The 17,496-nt window shown below is 35.1% G+C and overlaps 1 protein-coding gene across 2 annotated transcripts in view; it reads right to left on the bottom strand.

Annotated features, from left to right (window-relative positions):
- LOC118909968 (olfactory receptor 6C2-like) overlaps window positions 1–17,496 on the bottom strand; it is a 62,721-nt gene that overhangs the window by 15,546 nt on the left and 29,679 nt on the right. Inside the window, exons 2-4 of one of the 2 annotated variants that reach the window (XM_057486770.1) lie at window positions 16,161–16,386; window positions 10,954–11,051; window positions 10,233–10,289 (exon numbers count right to left, since the gene is read on the bottom strand). The gene's annotated coding sequence lies outside the window, so the exon portion shown is untranslated. The remainder of the gene's footprint in view (window positions 1–10,232; window positions 10,290–10,953; window positions 11,052–16,160; window positions 16,387–17,496) is intronic. The other variant, XM_057486771.1, reaches the window with a different exon arrangement.

Genomic DNA, 17,496 nt, shown 5'->3' with positions numbered 1-17,496 from the left:
CCTTTTCCTGTGGATTTAACTTTGTTCAGCCTTTGAGAGCCCTTTATAATATCATCACCTTGTTTATGCTGTTTCATTTTTTAAATTGAAGTGTAGTTGATACACAGTATTATGCTGATTTCAGGTATACAATGTAGTGAATTTTCAACTGCATACACTATGAAATGTTCAATACAGTAGATGTAGTTACATACTGTTACCATAAAAGGATATTATAATATTATTGCCTATATTATCTATGCTGTATTTTTACCCCAATGACTGACTTATAATTGGAAGTTTCTAACTCTTTATCACCATTCACCTATTTCACCCGTACACCCACCCCTCAACACTGTGTCTATTTTCTGTGTTTATGAGTCTATTTTTATTTACTTAATTTTTTAGATTCCATATATAAGTGAAATTATATGGTTTTCGTCTTCCTTTGTCTGATATTTCATTTAGCATAGTATCCTCTAGGTCCATCAATGTTGTCACAAATGGCAAGATGTCTATCCTTCTTTCTTTTTTATGAGTGAGTAATATTCTATTATATGTATGTACCACTTCCTTATCCATTCATCTACTGATGGATACTTAGGGACTTCCATATCTTGACTATTGTAAATAATGTTGTATTGAACATAGATGTGCCCACACCTCTTCAAAGTAGTGATTTTGTTTTATTTGGGTAAATTCCTAAAAATAGAATTACTGGGTCATCTGATGTTTCTATGTTTTGTTTTTTTGAGAAGCCCCCATACTAGTTTCCATAGTAGCTCGACCTATTTTCTCATTCTCACCAACAGTGTATGAGGGTGCCCTTTTCTCTACATTCTCACCAATACCTGTTATTTCTTTTTTTTTATATACTAGCCTTTCTGACTAGTGTGAGGTGATTCTCATTGTGCTTTTAATATGTATTTCCCTAATGGTTAGTGATGTTGAGCATCTCTTTATGTGACTGTTGGCCGTGTCTGTATGTCTTCTTTTGAAAAATATCTATTCAGGTCCTCTACCCATTATTTCACTGGATTATTAATTTTTTGATATTGAGTTTAAATTATTGGGTTTTTTCTCCTTATCAGATATATTTTTACACATTTGTTTTTGTCTATTTTCTTTATCAGTTATTGAGTGGCTTGTTAAAATATTCATATAGAACCTTCTAATAATTTTGCTATGTATATTTTGATTCTCTATTACTAAGGATATATACATTGAGAATTATTTAGCTGTGAAAAATTCTATCATTACAAAATCTGTCTCCTTATCCTTACTGATTTTTTTCATTTGATCTTAAAGGATTCTTGGCCTTCTTATTAATATTGGTATTCCATTTGTGGTTTTTTACATTTGTATTATATTTTCCGTGTTTTTACTTGAAATCTGTACACATATTTTTGATACGTCTCTTGTTAGAATACATATGTGTTTTAGAAAAATATATTTTGACAAGGCTTGTATTAAGGAAAGCATTTATTCCATAGAAATTTATCAGTAACAGTATAAACAAAAACTTTGGCCTTATATGAGAGAAATGAACTATGTGTTAAATTCGCTAACATTGTGTTTCAACCTTCTAGGTGATGATAGTGCTATGACAGCTGTGTTATTAAGCAACATCTCTTATAGTAATTCTCACCCTTATTGGTAAAATACATATACACTGGAGGACTGTGAACAAGTTAAAAATACCTACTGGGTAACCAGAGCTTTGGGCTTCCCTGAGTGTTATAACTCTTGTTGCTTGGCATGTCCCTGTAGACACCATGGAATCTATGCTCATGGATTATTACAAGAGACTAACTCCTGGGAGGCATGGGGTTTCTAAGCTTAGGTAGATCTGCACTGATCCGGGAGAATCATCATACTATTGAACTTGGAGTTCAAAGGAGAGGAGTGTTGGAGAGTTGCAAAGACTGAGAAACACCTGTGTTTACTATTCTGGCACAGTGAGATTCCTGTTAACAGTCCTTGTGAGTTAATACTGTGAATATTCTGGTCTTGTGGTATTTGTATGTCTGCTTAAGCCTCAGAAAAGTCACTGTGTGCTTTCTTACATTGAGTACTACTGTCGATATATTTGAATTTAAATCTTCTATTTTTTTCTTTGATGTTTTTGTTTGCTTAGCACAATATCTTATTTCTTACTTTCTTTTGGATTTACATTGTATGATTCTTGATCCCACATAGCTCCTTGATAATTGGTGGGTTTTTGTTTTGTTTTTACTACATTTAGAATGTTTACTTGACAGTTTTTATCTTGACTTAAATTTGTCTTAAATTGTGTGGTTACTTTTACATTTTTCTGGACAATGCAAGGAATTTAGCATACTTTAATGTCATTTACCACACAACTCTGAATCTTATACATTTTTTAAACTTTAATTTTAAATACTTTTAAGCCACTCAGAATGTTGTGATTAATATGATGATCAATATTCACTTAGATCTGCCAACACCTGAATCATTATTTATTCCTCTCTTCCATTCTTCTTTCCTCTTTTAATCCGCATTTTTTTGTGCGGGTCACAGGTAAAGAAATCACTTAGATCCTACTGCTCTGAAATGTCTTCTTTCACTTGTTTTTATGGTGTATTTTCACTCAGCATATAAAAGGATTCTGAGTTGATTTTCATTTTCTTTTAGCACTTTGAGGATAGTTTTTTTCTTCTCCCTTCACTTCATTTATGGAGATATTAGCTGCCATATTATTGTTGCCACTTGATGGTAATCTGTGTGTTTGCACTGGCTGTTTGTATATTTCTGCTTTGTTTTTGGTTTTCGTCAGTTTTATCATGTGTTTTACTGAATTTCTTTGTCTTTATCCCATGAAGTGCTGCTGGTGACTCTTGAGTCTGTCACCTGTCATTGCTTCACTAGGTTTGGAATTTCTCAGGCAATAACTTTTTTATTATTCTCCACAGAAAATGTAACGTGGTTGTTTAAACACCATTATTTTTATTACTATTGGTCTCTTTCTACATTGATGGCAATCTTTTATTTTTTCTTTTTAAAAAATAATATGTTTTTATTTCTTTCCATGATTTGTTTTATAGAGTGTAATTAATACATTGTGCATGAAATGCACACAGAGAGCTTGAGGTTTAGTGTCTTTTGCCTTCCTTCAGGATGGTTTATATGTTTTTGTTAGGAAGCATAGTCACGTGAAATCCCATATTCTCTTAAATCTGTTAAGAATTGGCTTTTTTCTTGTTTTTTTGTAGTCCAAGCATGATGACTACACTTAATAATACTGTACATATGTTTGGCATTTGCTTAGAGAGCAGATCTTAAAAGTTCTCATCACATACACACACAAGAATTAACATGTGAGGTAATAGATGTGTTATCTATATTTTTATTGTGTTATTATTTCACTATATATATGTACATCAAATCATTTTGTACAGTTAAAATTTGTACAGTTTAATTTCTCAATTGTACATCAACAAAGCTGAGGAAGAAAAGAACTGGCTTCTTCAAATATGGACCTAAATCTGTAAAAGGCAATTCTATTTTTCAGTTTAGTCTTGCTTTTTTTTAAACATTCTCTTTACATTAATGTGTGTAAAGTGTATAAATAATTTTATAAAGATTCATTTTGATATGACCAAATTATTTATGCCAGGCTCTTCATTATGGTATGTCCAAATTTTTTATGCCTAATTGGGGAAATATTTATCATTATCCATTTACGATCAACCAAAGTCCATAGATTGTATTAGTTTCACTCTGTATTATACATTCTATGAGTTTTGACAGATATAATGACATGTATCTAGTATTATGGTATCATACAGAATAATTTCCCTGGCCTAAAAACCCCCTATGTTCTACCTCTCATTGCTTCCTTCCTTCCTTCCTCACTCCCAGCCCCAGGGAACCACTAATATTTTTGCTATCTCCATAGTTTTGATCTTTCCAGAATGTCATATGTTTGGGATCACATAGTATGTCGCCTTTCGGATTGCATTTTTTCACTTACTAATATGCATTTAAGACTCCTTTATGTCTTCTCATCTTTGGATAGTTCATTTATTTTAGAAGTTATATAATACTTCATTGTCTGGATCTACCAAAGTTTATCCATTCATCTACTAAAAGATATTTTGGTTGCTGTATCTGTGAGGTTAGCTATTGCATATAAACTAAAAAAATCTGCTGTTAAGCCAAATTATTTCATTGTATATTGACAAAAGAAAAATCAATGAAGCCTAAGATTCTAAAATATTGAAGCCTAAAGCCATAAGGTGGAGATTTGCAGAACTTGACATTGGGAGAGATAAATTAAAAAAGCAGAAAGACACACTGATAGAGCAAATGTTTTTAACATACCTGCATGATAGAGAATGAGTAGAAACACACTGAGAAGAAAGCTTTTTAACTTTTTAAAAAATGGAGCTGGATTATTTGAACACATTATGAAACAACAGATAGGAACAAAATAAAGAATATTAATCAGATGTAGGAAAAGAAGTATAACACAGATTTTTTTCTCTTAGATATTATGAAAAAAGAAATTACTCTAAATGTGGACAGTGAGAACTTGAGGAAAGTCTAATATGACGGTGAGCAAATACTGACAGCTGTCTTCCTTTTCAAGTGATGAAGCTCTCACAAAGGTAAAAAGTGAAGATTTGAAGATATAATGATAAAAAATAAACAAAGATGTCTGCAAACACTGAAGATGGTTATGAACTGATGTAAAGAGAAGTCATCTTGGGGGCAGAGAAAATATATATAAAAGATTTATTAGGAAAATGTAAGAATCAAATTGAAGGGCAAAAAAGAGAAAACCGCACCATTATCTCAATAGATAGGTGTGGGATAGTATAGAATATGCTAGTATCTTTCTCTCTTCTATACCTCTGTAATCTGCAATAAGATACACCAAGTATTTAACAAAGGGATTATATGGGGTTGTGTAATTTGTGGTTGTTTTTCAAATGTAGTCACATAGTCTAATTTTTATTCAAATTAACAGGCAATATTTGTATTTATGTGGGGGACTAGCCTATAGTTTTTTTCCTTATAATGTCATTTTCTGGTTGTGGCATCATGTAATCCTAGCCTTATAAAATGAGTTAGGAAGTTTCCATCCTACTCTACTTTCTGAAAGGGTCTGTGTTTGATTGGTATTGTTTCTTCCTTAAACACTTGAAAAAATCACTCATAATACTTTGTGCAAAAGTTTTTATTAGAATGAAATTCTGTAATTGACACAGGGCTATTCATCATTTATTTCTTCTTGAAAAAGTTTTGGCAATTTGTAAATTTCAGAAAAATTATTCATTTGTTCTTGTTTGTCAATTTGATTGCCATAATGCATTTTATAACAGCCCCTAAGTGTCCTTATAATTGAAATATCTGAAAAGGTGTCCTCTATGGTGTCTTTAATGGTCAACCTCAACTTGTGAAAGATAATAGTTAGTGTTACTTTAAGCTAATAGGTTTGTCAATGTCTGTTATATAGTAATAGTTAACCTGTAAGTGTGACATACAGGTAGACTTAAGACAGACTGGAATTAATTCGATATAATCATCTCCTTCTTAGGCTCTCATACGTGCTCACACACATGTTCCAGAGAAAAACCATCTTTCTCCTTGTCTCTATCTGTTGCTTCATAAAACAGTCTTCTCACCAAAAATACTGTCTTACTTAAAACCTACAGAATAGTTCCTTGTATTATAGGTTCCTGAAGTGAAAAAAAAAAAGATTATGGCAAAGGGCAGAGAGTAAAAATAAGTGTTTTAATTTCTCTAGGCATAGAAGCAGCAATGAATACTAAAAACTGAGATTTCAGTGAATTTATAAACTTCTTTTAAGTGCATAAGGATGAATTAAATGAATAAGAAATTTCTTGCTGACCCTGGTCACCAAAGGTCCCTAAAGAATCTATACACTAACTTCGGGGAAAAGTAGTTATAGACAGGATTTTCAAAGATAAACAGAAAAGTTGCACAACAGTAGTAAAAGGTAACAGGAGATATGAAGACAATGACCCATGTGTACCTCTCCATTCAGTTAGCTTACTTTTTGTAAGTACTTTCAGTACTTATTGCTGATACTGAAAGCCCTGTGTCAATTACAGAATTTCATTCTAATAAAAACTTTTGCACAAAGTATTATGAGTGATTTTTTCAAGTGTTTAAGGAAGAAACAATACCAATCAAACACAGACCCTTTCAGAAAGTAGAGTAGGATGGAAACTTCCTAACTCATTTTATAAGGCTAGGATTACATGATGCCACAACCAGAAAATGACATTATAAGGAAAAAAACTATAGGCTAGTCCCCCTCATAAATATAGAAATATTCTTGTTGACATATTAGCAAATAATATACTGCAATATATGAAAGAATAATAAATTGTGACAAAGTAAATTACCCTAGAGATCAAGGTAAGTTTTGTATTCAAAGAGTGATTAGTGTGGGACTACAGCTTGTAAGAAGATGGAGTAGAGATACTTTTCTTTATTTCTCCAAGTACTACTAAAAATCCTTGGCACTATAAATACAGCAAACCCAAGAAGACTTTGAAAGATGGAGAGAAGGAGACTAGCTAGAGAACTGGAGACCCAAGGAATAACAGTGCTGAGTTCTCTGGGTTTTCCTTTTGTCTTACTTATTACAGATGTGGAGCTTTAGAAGCTGGCAACCTCAAAACACCACTGGGTACAGACAAAATAAAATGAAATAAAACCAAACCCTGCCTTTTATAGACAAACACCAAGAAAGGAGCAGCTCAAAGACAGACAATAACTTCTCTACTGCAACCAAACATACAAAAAATACTGTGGCCCTATCCCCACTGAGACCAATAAAGGTCGAATGGGGAGACCAGATTGCCATGCTCAGGAGCTGTACTGAGGCTCACAATGCCTCCTCTGGGCTGGTATCAAAGGATGAGTAGAAAGCCAAGACTTCCATCCCCATTGTATGGTCACCAGCAACCCCTACCTTATGTTATCAGTGAATGTCCATCTTCTTCTGGCAGTAACAATACATACTTCCTTCTCCTCACTGTGCTGGTGTTAGAAGAGGAAGGCATTGTGGACACACTCCCCACTGTCCATGGCGATGTCACTCTCCCCCACCTCCGCAGTGTGTCAGCAGAGGCCATGTGGGAGAATGCTGACAGGGGCTCCTACCCTCCTCCCACTGTGATATCAGCAGAGGCCAATGGAGAACTAGAAACATCACTCCCGCTCATCCAAAATGAGGATCCCTGCTTCCCCTACCTGTCAGCAGGGACCAAGAAGGGGAGTTGAACTCTCTGCATCTAGTAGTAATGAGGCTGAGTCCCTTCCTTCCCTGATGGACTTGTGTCGAGGAAGAGGAAGGCAGCTAAAACAGAAAGTCTAAGTAAGACCCACAGACTTTTAATAACAAATCTGTCCACATCCCAATAAAAAAATCACTGATACAATTTAGCAGTTAATAAAACTAAGAAACTGATAGGTTAGATCAATTTAATGGAAGCCACTTAAGCATGGTTAACTGTACTATCTATATAATAAACACACAAAAAAATATATCCAAAGTCATAGACACTGAGAAGTGACTCATGGTTATCATGAGAGAGAGGTTGGGGTGAGTGGGCTGGGTGAGTGAGATAAAGAGGGACAAAAATCTTAATCATCAAGTATGTTGGTCATGGGAATGGAATACAGCATGGAGGATATAGTCAATAGTTCTGTAACATCTTCCTTTGTTGACAGATACTTACTGCACTAGTGAGGGCGAGGACTTAATAATGTGTGTAACTGTTGAATCACTGTGTTGTATACTTGAAATCAATATAACATTGTATATCAACTATACTTCAATAAAAACAGATTATCTAACATCAGAATCTAGTGGCACTGATTTAGTGGAGCCTAATGACAAAACACAGTGGGTCTGGAGCATTTGAACGTGCCCCAGGTGCTGTCACAGAAGGGGATATCTTCATGTCTAGGTAAAAATAAGAAAAAAAAAACACAAGGGGAAAATTGATATTTATTATCTATACCATTCTATTGTCCTCAGTTCCTTAGTATACTGATGCTAAGAATGCAGCTTCTACATAAGGCTCCCAGGCACTAGTAATCTTCTGTAAGTGACAAAATTGATATTGTGATTTATGTATTTAACTCTCTTATGATTATGATGGTAGAATTCAGGTCTGATCAAATATGTTACTTGGACAAGGCAAAGGGGTAACCCTTCACTATCATAAATTTACCAGGAGGGTGCCACTGTTAAAGAATATTGATATGCATACTTAGGTGACCTTTACTACTAAGGGTCTCTGCATCTGCAAGTTTGCATGCTTTCCATACAAACAAGTGGGCTGAATGAAGTTGACTGATATAATTTGGATAGTGTTTTATTCAAGAATTATTTCCCTCTCATTTTTAAACAAATAGAGCTGCCAACCTTCATCTCTACCTGTCAGTAAATAATATGATGCGGTCAGATAGATATGGCAATAAAATTATAACAATAAAAACAGCAATAGATTACATTATTAACGACTTTTAGTATAACAAGTAGTCTCATGTCTGTAAAGGACAGCACCAGAGCACGAACCTAGTGACCTAGTAACACCAGCACATTTAAATCAATATGCTGTGGCAGAGAATCACGTAACTGATCCTCTTGGACTAAAGAGATGGTAAGTGATTAACACCCATAGACGGCCCAGTCAGTTTTTTAAACTGGCACTTTTATTGTAGCTGGTAGCCAGGAGATTCTTTTCTTTGTTTCATGAACTGAAAAAGAGTGAATTGGATGCTGCAAAGTGCAATGCTATCTATCATGCAGCAAAGAGTATCTGCATTAAGGAACAATGAGAGAAAATTTAAACACATAAAGTTATGATAGAGAAAAGAAGCATCAAGACTGAGACTGAGCAACAGTAAGTCATGGCACACATGAACCCTTCTTTCTGGCCCCCGGGGTAAGGAGAATTTTCTAGAATTTATAAGTCTTCCTAATCAATCTAATTTTTTTCATCATTTGGTTTTATATTTTTACATGCAGTGACAACAATATAACCCCACATACTACAGTAGGTGAATCTCATCAAAACTAGACTAAGGCAATTTATAAAAGAGAAGTAGTAATACTGTTACCTAGGATGTTGTATGGGTGTAGAGTTATGAACCACAGTCTTGGGTCGTGATCCCCAGAGAGCATCATTACCAAGCCAAACAATGCTGGCTCTTTCAAAAATTGTTTTATAGAAAGATGATTGCCTTTCTTATAAGTACTAATCCTAATTAGACAAGTTCCTAAGGGCATAGTTTTTTAATTTATTATTTTCATGTAAGCACTTGTACATTTTAAAAAAATAAGTTTATTTAAAGGAAAAATAAAAACTACTAATAATTATTCTACCTCTTAATGCTTTGTTGTCATATGATAAGCTGTAATTCTATTTTTTATTCGATAATGATATTAAATTGGGAGTTGAATTTCTTCATTAATATAAAAATTACTGTGCCCCTGGTTGACATTGCTGTATTCTTAATTTAGTGTTGTTTTTATATCAATTATCCTCATATTCAATATGTTTCCTCCGAGTGTCATTTAAAGCAAAAAACTAAAGCAGGATATATATATATATATATATATATATATATATATATATATATATATACATACATAAATATGTAAATAAATATATAAATATATATATACACACACAGAAATATATATACATACACACATACAAATTAATTAAGTACATATAAATAAATGTAAGTGCAAGCATAGCTAGATACAGTATATATACTTATGTGATCTAAAAGCTAGAAATGTCCATTGCCATCTCCTTTAGAATAAATTAGGCAGTGATAAATACCAAAACAATGTATAATATTTGAAGTGCATACATTAATATAGGATATGACTAGTCATTTCCTTGGTACCAAAGTAAAATGATACAGATCATTCCATAGTATTTTGTGCTTAAATTTGCAAGAAAACTGAATCCAAAATAGCATAAAAAGTAATATTTCTGAGAAGTGATAAAAATAAGAAGAGAGAAGGAACAAAACAATTTATTCTTTATTGGTTCTCTGGCAAAAATTGTTGGGTGGATATTGTAGTTGTAAACTGAAACCAGATCAATACATTTGAGGAAAGTATCTTTCTCGCAACATCCTTAAGTGCTTGTTTCACCTGCTGGTTCCTTAAAGTATAAATAAATGGATTCTGCATAGGAGCAACAAAGGTATTGAACATAGCTACCCACTTTGCCAAAGCAACCTCTTCCTTTGCTGATGTTTTCACATACATGAAGATGCAGCTTCTGTAAGAGAGAGAGACAACAATCATGTGGGAGGAGCAGGTTGAGAAAGCCTTTTTTCTTTGTTGAGCAGAAGGGATTCTCAGAATTGTCCTGAGGATGTAAGAGTAGGAGAGAATTACTATCACCAATGTGTACATTAGCATAAGCACAGCTAAAACAAAGCTCATGAGCTCGAGAGTACTGATGTCTGTGCAAGAGATCTGCAGTAAAGGAGCAGCATCACAGGTGAAGTGGTCAATGACATTGGAGTCACAGAAATCCAGCTGCAGCCCCATGGTCAGTGGAGGGAAGGTCACCTAGAAGCCAGCCAGCCAAGAGCCAACTACAAGTTGGCAGCAGATCTTGTTACTCATGATGGTTGTATAATGTAGAGGTTTGCAGACGGCCACATAGCGATCACAGGACATAGAGGCCAGAAGGAAAAACTCTGTCAAACCAAGGAGGATGAAGCATTGTAGGAAATAGATGTGTCTCCAGTTAGGATGCTGATCAAAAATCTAGGGTTATACACAGAAGTGAATGAAATTTCTAAGAAGGAGAAATTCCTGAGGAAGAAATACATGGGGGTCTTCAGGTGGGAATCCAGCAGGGTGAGAACAATGATAGTGAGATTTCCAGTAACACTCAGAACATATGTGAGAAATAAAAAGAGGAAAATCACAACCTGCACTTCTGGATTACTGGTCAGACCCAGGAGGATGAAATCTGTTACTGATGTGCTATTTTCATTTCTGGTGGATGATTTTTGACAGACCTTATGTACTGAAAAAATGAAGACAAACAATAAATCAGTGAGACAAGCATAAATATCTGCACCTACTTTTTCAAGTAATGATTTTATTCTCACAGAAAGTACCTGAGATACTTAAACAAATTCCTTCTACATATGCACTTCCTATTTTCCTCAAATTGTTTATGCCTCTTATGCCATAATGAATCCAATTCAACCTGGTGAGCATTTAAATTCCCCTCTTATAAAAATGATAGAAAACATAGACACACATAGACATCTTGGCATTATTGTCCTATTAAGTTTTGAGAACAAATTTCCACAAAAGGAGTTACTGATCATAACTTTCATTATTAAAATATATGTACATATTTCTGGATTTCTCTAGAGAAATGGTTGTTTTAATATCCTACATTTTAAGAATGGCCATTTTCACACAAAACAAAATACAAAAGATGGATACTTTTAATCCTTACATATATGATAGAGAATAAAATGCCCTTCTCATCCCTCCCTTTAAGATGGAGATATATCCAAAAGCAGAAAATAACAAGGGTTGATAGAATGAGAAATCTTGTGCATTCCTGTAGCCATCTAAAATGGTGCCACAGCTAGAGAAGACAGTATGTTATTTCCTCACATAACTAAACCTAGCATTGCCATATCATTCTGCAAGTCCACTTCTGGGTGTTTATCCAGGAGAATTAAAATCAGAATCTTAAAGAGATATCTGCACTCCTGTGTTCACTGCAGCCTTAAACACAATAGGCAAGATATGGCAACACTGAAGTTGCCATTGATAGGTGAATGGATAAAGAAAATGTGGTGGACATGCACAATGGAATAATGTTCAGCCTTAGAAAGAAAGGACATTTTGACACATTCTGCATTATTAATGAACCTGAAGATATGCTGATTTTAATACACCTGTCAGTAAAGAAGAAATACTATATGATTCTACTTATATGAGGTACCTAGATTAGCCAAAATCACAGAAATAGAAAGTAGAATGGAGGTTGCCAGGGACTGAGAGGGGGAAATCTGCCATAGGACATTGTGCTTATGGTTGACAATGCTGCATTGTACACTGAAAATTTAAGAGGTTGCATTTCACATTGTTTTTACCACAATGTTTAAAAAGGGGCCCTTTCATGTCCTCCTCTGGGAAACTCCACATGAAGCTGCACTAAAAGGAAGAGGAAAAAGGCACTAAGGACACCAAGCTCTGTGCCATCAAGTGGCCCCTAGCTTCATCTGAACAGCTGGAGGTGTCAGCAACTGTAAGCAGGGGAGGGCAGTAGCCTGAAGATTCAGACAAAGTCATTTCTGATTGGATGCATGCCTGGGAGTACCCTGTCAAGACTCAGTCAGTAAGCTGATATCAAATAAAAAGTGAGTCATTTTTTGATTAGTTTAGCTGTGATTAGTTTAGATTGGAAAGCATGAATTATTTTAGGAGCCCTGACCAGGGAAGGTCCTAGTAATTGGGCAGCCCTGTGTAAGGGAAGGTATCTGAACTGGGATGCAGATCTCAGTTTGCATGGATTCACTTAGTCACCTGGGAGAAATTTCTTCCTTTTCTGGGTTCCACAAGTGAGTGTGTTGGATGACATCAAGGGTACAAATAAATCTCATCTCACAGGCCAAATCTTATTGTGTTTTCACTGTGTTAAGAAGGATTCTGAGGTCATATCCTCACTCTTGAAGAAATAATTATGCAACTCATTTGCAATTATGGTCAGTGACCTGACTCTTTTCTTTTTATTTTCAGTTCTATCCACTTTGTATTTTGGTAAGTGAACTCTCTGTAATGAATAAACTACAGTGTGTGAAATAATACAGATACATACACACATGACTACTTTAAATGAATGGCTTATGCATGTAAGGTTTCTGCATGCAATAAGATATTAATACAATCTTGGGAATGTTCTGAAGGCACAGCTCTCAGAGATTTTTCAGTAATTCCTCCCATAGTTAAAATATATATTAGGATTATCTGTTGCCTTATGAATATTTGCCAATTAATATTATATCCTAAAAACTTTAAAATAACAGGGTATATAATTGCATATAGTACCATAATTACATTCTATCTCATAGTCAACATTTTGGAATATTTTCAAACATAGTCAGCATTTGGAATATTTTACTCTTACAATGTTTTTATTAGTATCACATTTCTGCGATATTATAATGGCAGTTGTTTTTCAGTAATTAGATTGTGAAAAACTTACTGTTTTTTTATTTTTGCTAATTTACAAGTTATCTTTATTTTTGTTGTTTTTCCATCTAAATACTGAGTTCTTTAATATTTAATTTTCAGATTCCTGAATTTCACATTTAGTTGCAATATTTCCATTTCTATTAATTAAATAGTTTGAGCTGCTTGGAGCAATTGTTTGAAAACAGAAAAGGAGAGTGGTTTTCTTTGAAGTGCCCTTATTTGAGTACCAGTAAAATGGTGTCCTCTGATTCTTATGTGCATGTTAAATAGGTGTGTAAAAACCAGCATTGATTTTCAGTGACTTCACAGATGGAGTTTTTGTGATGTCCTATCTCTGTGTATTTTCTGAGAATATGATATTTCAAAAAATTAAAAAGTAAAGTCACTGCATTGACTGTAAGAGCAGTCATCCCTAACAACCCTGTTCATAGCACCAGGGAAGAAGATCCCTTTTCCCAGCAGCTGCCTCTCACAATTCCAGTTATTGTTTAAAGAAGGTAAATGATCTGAAAAGATATAGATAAATATTTCTGGTGGAGCAGAGTTGGTGGCAAAGCAACCTGACAGCTTGAAATAACCAATATTTGCAGTAGAAGATCATTGTTTAACAGCTGTGTTTTCCCCACACAGATTCAGAATATCTGATTCAATAGACTAAGGGAGGAAAAGTAGGAAGGAGACAGTGCCCATTGCTAGAAATAATCACAAAGCATAGTTTTCTAAGCCTTGAAGTTAGGTCCCATCCCATTCACTAACTGTGGGTTGCTGTGAATTTTATTTTGAATCATTTATTTTTATGTAGGATTGGGATAGGTTTTCTAGAGCTTGCTACTGAACTTTGAAAGTTAAAAAAGATGAATACCTATTTAAAGTCACATCTCACAACTCCCCTATGGTTGACATGTGAGAAACAGATCACTATATGAACTTGGGAAAATGACAGAGAAGATAAAGTTAAAGAATACAGAGAAGTGCATTTGAATGTTGAAAAAAGAAATGAAAAAAGAGCCATATAATGACTGTGAAATCTTTGATGACCCTACTTAGTTATATTTTTATCCTACTTTTCTTCAAATCCTTTTTAAACATTTACTTCTTATGAAAGCCCTAGGTAATTTGCTTGTCTATTATGTTGGCTTTTTATCATTTGGGTCCCCTGCCTAGAAGGAAGTTCTATAATGGAAGGGGCCTTTGTGTGCTTTATTTTCTTAGGTATGCCTATTACTTAGGACAGTGATTTATGTCTGTTGTGTGTGTGGTTTCATCTACAGATTTCATAAAGATTAGTGCTTGTTTGAGGACATTATTTTAGTGAAGTCCTTAGGACTTGTTTCACCTGCTGGTTCCTTAAAGTGTAAATAAAGGGATTCAGCAGGGGAGCTATGGAGGTATTAAGCACCGCTACACCTTTACTCAAAGCCACACCTTCCTGTGCAGATGTCTTTGTATACATGAAAATGCAACTCCCATAAGAAATGGAAACCACAATCACATGGGAGGAGCAAGTGGAAAAGGCCTTTTTCCTTTGCTGGACAGAGGGAATTTCAGAACTATTCTCAGGATGAATGTGGAAGAGAGAATCACCACAGCCAAAGTTACCATGAGTGTGAATACTGCTAAGAGAAATCCATAAGCTCTAGACACTTTGTGTCTGTGCAAGCCTTCAGGAGCACAGGAGAAGAGTCACAAGGGATGTGGCCAGTAATGTTAGTCACAGAAATCCAGTTGGAGTCCCATAACCCCTGGGGGAAAGATAACGAGGAAACCAGCTAGCCAGGAGCTGATTACAAGCCGGTTGCAGACTCTGTTACTCATGATAGTTACATAATGTAGAGGTTTGCAGATAGCCACATAGTGGTCACAGGACATTACAACCAGAAAGAAAATCTCTGTGGCCCCCAGAAGGATTTTTTAAAAAATCTGTGTCATACAAGGATTGTAGGAAATGGCTGTGTCTCCTGTATCAATGCTGAGAAGAAATCTAGGAATACGGACTCTTGTGAATGAAATTTCTGACGAAGAGAAATTCTTGAGGAAGAAACACAGGGTGTCTTGAAACAAACATTTGATAGTGTTAACAGGTTGATGATAGGCTTCCACCTTCGCTCAGTAAGTAAGTGAACAACATAAAAAATAGTATCACAGCCTGTACCTCTGGGTCATTTGTAAGCCCCAGAAGAATGATTTCTCTAATTGATGTCTTACTCAACATGACTAAACTCTGAATTTTGCAGGTCTGTAGATAAAAGAGTGGATGTCAACCCCTGATATGATTTAAAATACAGTTGTAATGCTCTTATTCTGCACAGACAACAATAAAATATGCATTAACAAGTGACAAAATAGTTATCCATTGGAATTGAAAACTCATATCAGAATTTCTTTAGAAGGGAAACCAATTTGTGTTTTATCACTTTAAGGAAGTGGATTTTAATCTCAGCTTTGATAATTTCCTGCTACATATTTTTGATTACATATTTAAATTCAGAAAGTTGTTTTTTAAAGTCATTAAAATGGGCACCAATGATAATTAGCTTATTTCATTGTGGCAGTAATTCATTTGGAAATATTAAACAACTTATTGAAATACATAGTATTTTGGAAAACTTGATGCCCATATTATTTAATATACTAATATTACCATTAGAAGATGTCATTTTCAATCAGATATATTTTTCTAAGTAAATCCTGGTTCTTATTCATAGTAAAATATAAACAGAAAATACTATATTTATGGGCAATTCACTGAAATCTATTCCCTTTTACCTTTGTACAAAGTTAATTTTAATCTCTCTTCTTGACTAAATTTGGTTCAAACACAACATCAACATCAATTTAATAATAAATAAGGTCACAGAGTAAAAGTGTCAACTGAACTTCTTAAAGATCAGCAATGTAAGAATTAGATTATTACCTGTAAAATTATTTCAGACAGTTGTTAAATGTTGCATATCAAGCTCTTCATCAAAAATAATATAATAACTTCCTTGTTAATCAAACCAGTTTTGAGGATGTGATGGGGAAAGCAAGTAAACTTGTCCTGCATGGATCACACAGTCTACCGAGGGGATGTTCCTATACAGATGTTCCTATACAAGGTCATGCCTGCAAGACTGGAAGAGCAAGCCCATTCACTTAACCTACAGGACAAACAAAAAAATGAAATACATTGGAAAAATTTTTGGAGATTAGTAAACATTTGAAAAAACATTTTCTTTTCTTTAGCATTCTTTCTTGGTAGAATACAGTATATGATACCTATGAAATACAAAATATATGTTTGTTGACTATGTCATCAGTAAAGTTTCCAGTCAACAGTAGCCAGGACACGTTTCACATTCACTGTGGACCAATGAATTGATATTTCAACATGTGGTCTCCAGTCCCAACCCAGTCCTCCAAGGTGTGTGCCTTGACCATCCCCTCAGTCAAACCATACCGCCCAATCATTTTCCTGTGAGGAGCCAGGAAGGGTCAGCTTACTCTCCAGGAGGAAATCCTGCAGACACATGGACCAGACTTGTGGCTTTGTCTCTGGCTTCCATTTCTGGGTCTTCAGTGGCCAAAACTGCTTCTCCAGCTTCAACTGTTGCCACAGCTCCAGTAAATTCTATTTTATTTTCTACCCAATTTCTCTCTGTCTACTCCTGCCTTTGTCAAATCAACCCACATCTGAGTCCTCATGACCTTCACGGGGCTCTTTAAACTCTTGCTCTCAGTAGTGGACCACACTCCCTTCCATGCCCACATCGTTTCAGCCTCCCCCAAATCTGCCACAGTAAGGGTAAACTCATTTATGGGTTGCCTTAAGTGAGGGGCAAGAATGGCTACTAGGGACCCAAAGAGGGACAGGGAATCCATGGGCAGCATGGTATCCCTCACCCCTGAGGTAAATGGCTCCTCATCTGACTCATGATTTCCTGGGTTATAAATGGCATTTGTCATGCCCAACTTCTGTAACACCTGTTAGAGCTTGGCATGTGTCTAACACCTCGTGGGAGAATATGGTAAAACCCCCGGATTGGGCCATACAGTACAAAGTACTAACATAAGCCAATCAAGGAGGAGGAAATAGGTCTCTGGGGTCTGGTACACATTTTGTAATCACTGCTGCAGGGCAGGAGAAATTATCAGGGAAGTCAGTTTTCTCATTTCTAACCCAGACAGAATAATCCCATCCACCCCTACATCCCAATGGTGAAGGAGCCAGGCTAACATGGACTCTGAGGGTTTCCACTTAAACTAATATC

This window comes from Manis pentadactyla, chromosome 10 (assembly GCF_030020395.1).
Source record: "Manis pentadactyla isolate mManPen7 chromosome 10, mManPen7.hap1, whole genome shotgun sequence".
Lineage (NCBI taxonomy): Eukaryota > Metazoa > Chordata > Mammalia > Pholidota > Manidae > Manis > Manis pentadactyla.
The sequence above is the reverse complement of the archived record's forward strand: the minus strand, read 5'-3'. Positions and strand labels throughout refer to the sequence as shown.